This window comes from Scylla paramamosain, chromosome 27 (genome assembly GCF_035594125.1).
Source record: "Scylla paramamosain isolate STU-SP2022 chromosome 27, ASM3559412v1, whole genome shotgun sequence".
NCBI lineage: Eukaryota > Metazoa > Arthropoda > Malacostraca > Decapoda > Portunidae > Scylla > Scylla paramamosain.
Genome location: NC_087177.1, coordinates 5245409 through 5253139, shown reverse-complemented (window position 1 = coordinate 5253139; position 7731 = coordinate 5245409). Strand labels below are relative to the sequence as shown.

The following is a 7731-nucleotide window of genomic DNA, read 5'->3' as shown; positions in this document are numbered from 1 at the left end:
ATTCAAGTTAAGATAACTACCTTACCCATTAGTGTCAAAGTAGCCCATTATATCTCAGTCCAGTGTTTTCCACGGTATCTTTCTCCCTGCACAGGTGACAACATACGAAGAAAATCTTTTTTTTTTTTTCTGGATCACGGAATAATCAAAGGTGAATCACCTGGTATCATCTGTTAGTGTATCAACACCACCAACTTGGTTAGGAGACGCTTACATTTAGGAGCAAGAAATAGTACACATCGGGCATTTCATCTTAAACGTAAAAGAAATCAGTGGATAAACAGAAAAACTGCAGCACATCTTTTAGCCCTCATAAGACAGTTTGTGATAAGTTACAGTATTTAATCCAAGCTAAGGGGTGCAATGGAGCAAAGGCGAATGTTGCTCCTTATCCATTGTCATCAACTGCTTCCTCTAGACAGGAAAAGATAATAGACCATGCACAGTGGGACAATTACAGAGATCTTTTTTCTTTATAGGTACGGAATAGTATGTGTGGCCACTACTGCGACTGCTTAACTAGCAAAAGAAGAAAACTGAAGACCAGATTTCCAGCACACGAGTCACCAGCAGAGGGGCGCGATGGTGATGAAGCAAGAGTTGATCCGCTGAGAAATGACGGTGGTGGGGCGGTGAGACAGGTTCTGTTCGTTATGGATTGAGGTAAAAAGTAGACAGCGATAATGGCAAGGACAATGTGATTTACAAAGCCGAGCAGTAAAAGGGAGCCACTCTATTCAATGAGAGAAACAAAGAAACGCTTTGTTCGTCGATTGTTGACTGCTGACTCTGGTGTAAGGAAAGTCTGGCGGGAACAAAGGGATCGCCACTGGACCGACGCCTCCCTTCCATTTCTCGTCCCCTGTGCCCCGACGAAGCCGCTAAGTGCTCTGCTTGGTGTCTTCTTTGGTGGCCGCGCGACCTGGCACGCTGCGTATAGTCTGATCAGCCTTTGTGTCTTGAAGAGGACGCCAGAGCTTCTTTATCTCTTGGATGCTTTTATGACATGCTATTTCGATTAATTACTACACATTGGAAATACACACACACACACACACACACACACACACACACACACACACACACTAGGAAAAATGATAATAGTTCCGGTAAATAGCTTTATACTGAATACTGAATACTAATTAGGAACTTATGTACGCTTCGTATTACCATAAAAATTATTTTATACATATACACCTCATTATTTTTCCAAGCAGAATGTGAAACGGTAGCAGACTATTTTCATAACCTATATGAAGGAGGAGGCAGACGCAAGGATGACCTCCATAAACAAAGAACAAAATCGGGTTTAACCAAGGACTAAAGAATCGGTGCCAGAGTACAAAACAATTCCTGAGATAAGGCGCCCCGATACTTTGCTTCTTGAGTCACATTCCGCTCTTTGTACAATCCTTTTTTATATTCCCCCCAGGCGGCCCACACGTCTAGTCCCTCAGCCTCTATCTGCCGCCACAACAGCTCTATGGCCCCCCATCGCGACAGTCGCCCTTTCCAGCCATGACAGCACGAGTGACCATTCCAGCTGTGGCAGTAGGGCAGCGGAAGCCACACCCGCCCACAGCCTTGCGTCACACCAACAGTTAGTAGTCTCGTCCTTTCAGTCTTCTTTCCATCTTCCTTTGTTTTTTTTGTTTTGTTTTTTCAAGGTACTCCTTTCTCTATTCCTGAAGACACTCCTTTCCCTTTTTTCCACTCCTCCTCCTCTCTTCCCTTAAGACACTCTACGTGTTTTGTTTTTCCTATTGCTTTCGTCCTTTCATCTTTCTCTCCCATTCCTCAACACACCAACTTTTTTTTTTTTCACTCTACTTTGTCCATTACGGAAAGCACTTTTTTTTTTTGCATCCTTCTTCCCTATTTTCTCAAGACAACACATGTTTTTTTCCTATTGCTCTCCCTCGGGTCGGCGTTCCCCTAATGCCTTCCAGACCGACAAATCTGTGGAGCTGGAGTGCCGCACCACGGAAACCAAACGAGCGAAAAGTTTGCATCTCGTTTCCTTCTCTTGGGTTCAAACTCAGTTCACAGTGTGTCCTCGGGGTTTTAGGGTCAGGGGAGGAGAGAAGAAGGGGAGAGCATGGGTTCCCTACTTTCCGAGGCTCAAATGATCCCCACTTGGACGTCTGAGGGCCATTCAGTACCTCGTATTGGTGTTGGTGTGGGCAGCTTCGGTCCCTGTCCTCCCCCTCAGTCTTTATACTTGTCTCTCCTCTTCCTTCCTCTTCCTCCTCTACTTCCTCTTTCCGTTCTCCGCTCTCCCAGTCTCTGTCCACCTCACGTGTTTACCCTTTCCTCTCCTAGTCTTTTGTTCCTTCTTCTTCTTCCTCCTACTCCTCGTCTCACTCTCCTCCTCCTCTTCCTCCTCTACCTCGTTTTTTTCTTCTATTTTCTTCCCTTGTACTCCCTCTAGTGTCCAGCCTATACTTTTCTCCTCCTCATCCTCCTCCTCCTAAGTTTCTCCTTTCTCCATTTCCTCAGTCCCTGTCCATCCTTAATTCTCTTTCTCCTTCTCCTCCTCCCTCCTTACTTTCTACCTCCTTCTCGTGTACAATATCCATCCTTTCCTACCTCCCTTTCCTTTCTCTCCTGTGTCCATCCCTTCCTCCTCCTCCTACCTTCCTACTTTTTTCTTTCTTTTTTCTTCTCCTTCTCCTCCTCTGCCTCCAAGCCCTCCCCGGCCCTCAGGTCACCATGGAAACTGAGTAAATATATTGCTCAGGAGGAAAACGACCCGCAGAATGACTTGCCTCTTTTGATTTTTCACTCCAGGCTGCTTTTCCCTTCCTCCATTTCTTTACCGTCCTGTGTGTTTTGTGTTTTTACTCTGCTTCTTATCAGTTTTTTTTTTATTCTTCTTTCCTTTCTTCCTTCTCTGTTTTTCTTTTTTTTCGTGTTTATTGTTGTCAACTTGTCATTTCGCATTGTAACTGAGTCTGGTGGTGTAATCTCTCTTCCTCTCTCTTCCTCTCTCTTCCTCTCTCTTCCTCCCTCTCCTTGACCTTCCACGTATATTCTTTTTTCTTCGTATTATTAACGTGAATCCTCCTTGCAAGCCCCTCTCACCCCCTCTTCTTTCACCACTATGTTTTTGTCACTCGTGTTGTTTACCCTTGCGTGCGTTTGACTGTTGCATTTTCTCCATTTTTTCATCTTTTCATGAGCTCGTCCTCTCACGAATCTTTCATATTTTACCTGTTCCTTGCCTTTTCTTATCTTATTAGCTCTCACTTTTCTCCTCCTTCCTCATATCTGTGTCGTCTTCCTCCTGCTCCTCCTCCTCCTCCTCCTCACTGCTCTACTTCCTCCTCCTCCTCCTCCTCCTTCTCCTTTCCTGGAAGCGGAAACGTGACAGAGGCAATAACGATGTCTCTTCATCACTTAAAGGGCGAGATGGTGAAACGAGAGAGAGAGAGGGAGAGAGAGAGAGAGAGAGAGGTGGGGGGGGCGCTATTTGCCCTTCAAGACACGTTGCAATCATGAATAATACTCGTCTAGTGGCGTAATGTTAATATACGAGTACGAGGCGTGCATGGCGAGGGGAAGTGGTTGGCGTGAGCAGTACTGAAGTGACGCACATGAACACAAGGGAACACAAAGGAAGGACAAACAACAGCAGATTTATTGACTTTTATGAAGCTGACAGGAAGGCAAGAGCAACTAGGAGGACGAAGCCCAGGCAACAAATGAATATTCACACAAATCTATACTGAATTTGAGATGTTGAGTCTAAGTGGAAGTTTAAGTACGAAAAAACACCAGCGCGTGTAACTTTATGCTTAAGTGTTTGCGCTGACTTTTACACAAACTTAAACTCACTTTTGCAATAGACAATTAAAGCCAAAGCCGCATTATCTGGCTACGAGTGCGGGAATTACTGACTGCTAACGACTCCTTAATGACAAAAGTACTTAGAGAAGGCCCTGCTGTGACCCTAATAAGGCGAGCAGGTGCCGCTTCTGCCTCATCTGCTGCAGTTGACACCTAAGAACACAAACAGATTCTTTAAGCGGCCGGTCGTTCATCCATCCAGCGTGGCGAAGGAGTGAGCTTATATTTATGTGGATCAACAACAGCCGCCTTCCACCACGTAGTTACTCCCTTCTGTGTCCCTGTCTTTGTATACTGCAGTGTGTTTCATATTTGTAGAGCACGATTTCGCTTGTAACTTGTGTATTTGCTATCTTTTACTTCTTAACATGCGTCATGGGATGTGTGTAGGAGAACGTGGTGTAGCCAGTGACTGTTGTGAAGCCACTCTAGGGTCACTTCAGGGTTTACCGGTAAGCTGTTGTTATTCACGGTCCGATAAATTTTGTTAGGAGTTTTCTTCCAATATTTTTCTCCGACGTCTTTCTCAAACTTGACCGTTTGCTTTGGTGCACAATTTTAAGGTCATATGTTTACTTTTGCATGTTAGAATTTTTACTGAACAATATTTTCTAATGTAAAAGAAGCGAACTTGGTCATATTCATATTTTAGTTTGCGTAATTGCAGTCAGTATTTCTCAAGATCATTTTGAGTGAAATTATTACGGTTTTCCTTGCTTGAAGCTCTATCGCATTTAATTTCATCATTATTGCCATCATCAGCGTCACCCTTCACTGAAAAAAAAAAATGGAAAAAATATTGACTATACTGGCATGCCGAGGAGCGGTGACCAGAATTATGTGCATATTTTTCTTTTTCTTTTTTTGTATATAAAATATTGACGTCATTCATCACTTTTAATCAGTTATGAAAAATTAAAGTGATACAGAAAAGTAAGGTCGCAGGAAGAGGAGGAGGAGGAGGAGGAGGAGGAGGAAGAAGAAGAAGAAAAGAAAGGCGAGAGCAATAATTTTTTACTTCATTAAGTTTTAACATCCAAACAAGCTGTATTTATATACTGGCTTATACATCGAACACTTGTAAGATGACCATTTTCGCTGCCCTAAGAATCCCGTGACAAGGAGGATCAAGTGGAAAGGAGACATGCGCGGGCCAGTGGAGGAGGCTCGTGCCAGACCTTTAAAGAACAGAAGAGAAAGCTTGGAGGATACTTTCTAGGGAGCACCGTGAAAAAAGAGAGTTATTATGCAAATTGATATCTATTTTTGACGGTATAGTGCGAGTGGGGGGAGGAAGGGAGAGGGGAGGGAGAGAAAAGAGGATAAGGAGACTAAGGAAGGAAGAAAGGAGGGGGACATGGGAGTGAGGACCCTTTTAGAATTATTTTCCGTGAGCAGAAAGGAGGATGAGAGGGGGAGAGATAACGTATATGAGACGAAAGCTTAGAAAGACGAGGAGATTTATGAGAGGAGGACAGAGGCGCGCAGGAAGGAAGAGGAGGGAAGCTGAAGGAAGTGAAAGAAAATGGCGGTGACGAGGAGGAGACTGTACGACACACACACACACACACACACACACACACACACACACAGTTACTTTAATGACACATCTGCTAAAATGCGAAGTAAATACACCGGATAATATAGATATAAATTTATCCATTTTAAGTCTTTTCTTTCACTAAACATCCACCAAACATATAATGATAAAAAAAGCAAAGTATTAACAAAATGCCAAGAAATAGAGAAAAATAGATAAAAAAATTATTCACACACACACACACACACACACACACACACACACACACACACACAGATTGGGAGTAATGGAGGAGCGTTATGTGCTGCGGCTACTCTTAAAACCCTTCATGGGAGACCAAGTGTTTGATGGACCACATAAGTGCCTCATAAAATCTGGGAGTAACAAAGAAAATGGGAAGAGACGCGCCCCCACGCCGACGAGATTCTCCTCTCAGTGGCAGGGGGAAGGCGGGGGGCGGTGACCCTCGCCAAGCCTTTACCGCTTCATTTGACCTGTGACCTTTATGGGGTGAACTTTGCCGTCCCGTAAATGTGTTACTTGAGCGTGTGTCGGGGCTGTCACCTCTCTCTCTCTCTCTCTCTCTCTCTCTCTCTCTCTCTCTCTCTCTCTCTCTCTCTCTCTCTCTCTCTCTCTCTCTCTCTCTCTCTCTCTCTCTCTCTCTCTCTCTCTACATATATCCATACAGGTCATCACTGAACTTTTTTTTTCCAGGAACACATTACCGGCTGCCAGTTGTGTACATAAAGATGAACTTGACCTGGTTTATCAATATTACTAGGAGTGCACCCTCTGTGTTTGTCTGTCTGTCTGTCTGTCTGCCTGTGTCTCAAATTTTCACTGTTCACTATAATAAGGCTCAGTTTGCGGATAGCACCAGCACACACACACACACACACACACACACATGATGGTAACTTACTAATAAATAACATAAATTAACCCCAAAAAATTCCCATCTGTCAAACGTTATCAGCAAAAAATAAGAAAATAAATTAATAAACAAAATGAGTGAGGAGGCTGTGCTCATCTGACGTGGTGATGCGTTCCTGACCAATGCACTTTAGCCAGTACAGCTACATAGGAGTGATATTGACTAAGACACAAACACTTAAGCACCACTGGTAATGGTCCCCAAGAACAGTGCTGAGTAGTGCGCCTTTCCAGCAAGCGTAGGGGAGGTAGGAGCGGCGCAGCGTAGCAAGAACGTGCCACAACTCGTCGCTAAGGCAAAGACTTCAGCGGGACTCAAGCAAGAACCCAACAAGGCGAGGCTAATGAGCGGACCAAGACGATACTGTGATTACGTTCTTGGAAGCGCAGCTGAGGAAAGGCGTGGGTTATGTGGCGTGGGATGAGATGAAGGGATGTTACGGGATGGGGTAATGTTCGTGGGGGGATTGGGGTAATGTTAGGGGAAGGATCAGGATAGAAGATGGGTAAAGATTTTTTTGAAAGTAGCGAACTGTGTGTCTGCTGTTAGAGTGGAAAAGGAGAGATGCGCTGGATAAGAGAGTTAAGTAAGATGGAGGCAATAAATGAAAGGATAAACACTAAGGATAGGGAAATGTGAAGGAAAGGAAAACACGTTAAAGTATATAAGAGATATGAAGGTGTGAAAGATGAGAAGTCTGTTTATTGAGGTAGAGAAGAGGCTAAGGCTAGTGAAATATGAGGAAGAGCCAGTGTTGATTAAGCAGAGAAGGGACGGTTAGACAGGTAAGTGATTAATTAAAGTGAATCCGAATTAAGTGATTAAAACTGTGACTCAGAGACGTCATCGCTTTCATTTACGCATCTCCTCTTCCTCATTAGTACCGCGCCACAATGATGACTCAACAGCTTCGGGTTGAATTGATGTGAAATTTAGTGAAACTGTAGTGGAAAAAAAAATAAATAAATATCACGTACTATGTGAAAATAAGGCTTCATGTGTGTCGCTTCCAACAAACTTGGCAAAAAATGGCAAATACAAATTAATGACAACTGTAACCCTTAATATTTTCTATGATTGTGAAGCGAAGAGAATGTTGAAACTTTTAAGAAAATGGAACTACATATTAATAACTTTTAAATCAAATATCCTGATTATCAAAGATGTAACCAAGCACAAACAGACCGAAATTAATTCATGCTTGACATAACCACGAATAAGTTATGAGAGCCAGGATGTTAAACGTGTATGTTATTACTACCACCGTGAGATCATTTTCCTTTGTTTTTACGGACCTTACTGATAAACATTGACTAACATGAAATTTCCTCCTCGATTTCACAAGCTGTACGAGTATGTTGTTATTAATATCAGTATGAAGTCCGTTTTCTTTTTACGGTTCCAAAAC

At 43.3% G+C, this 7731-nt stretch overlaps 1 long non-coding RNA gene across 1 annotated transcript; it reads left to right on the top strand.

Moving 5' to 3' along the window:
- Positions 1-230: 230 nt before the first annotated feature.
- LOC135114455 (uncharacterized) lies at positions 231-7313 on the top strand. Its single transcript, XR_010275508.1, has 2 exons — positions 231-1600; positions 6557-7313. It is a non-coding gene; the product is annotated as an uncharacterized LOC135114455 (long non-coding RNA).
- The last annotated feature ends 418 nt before the right edge of the window (positions 7314-7731 follow it).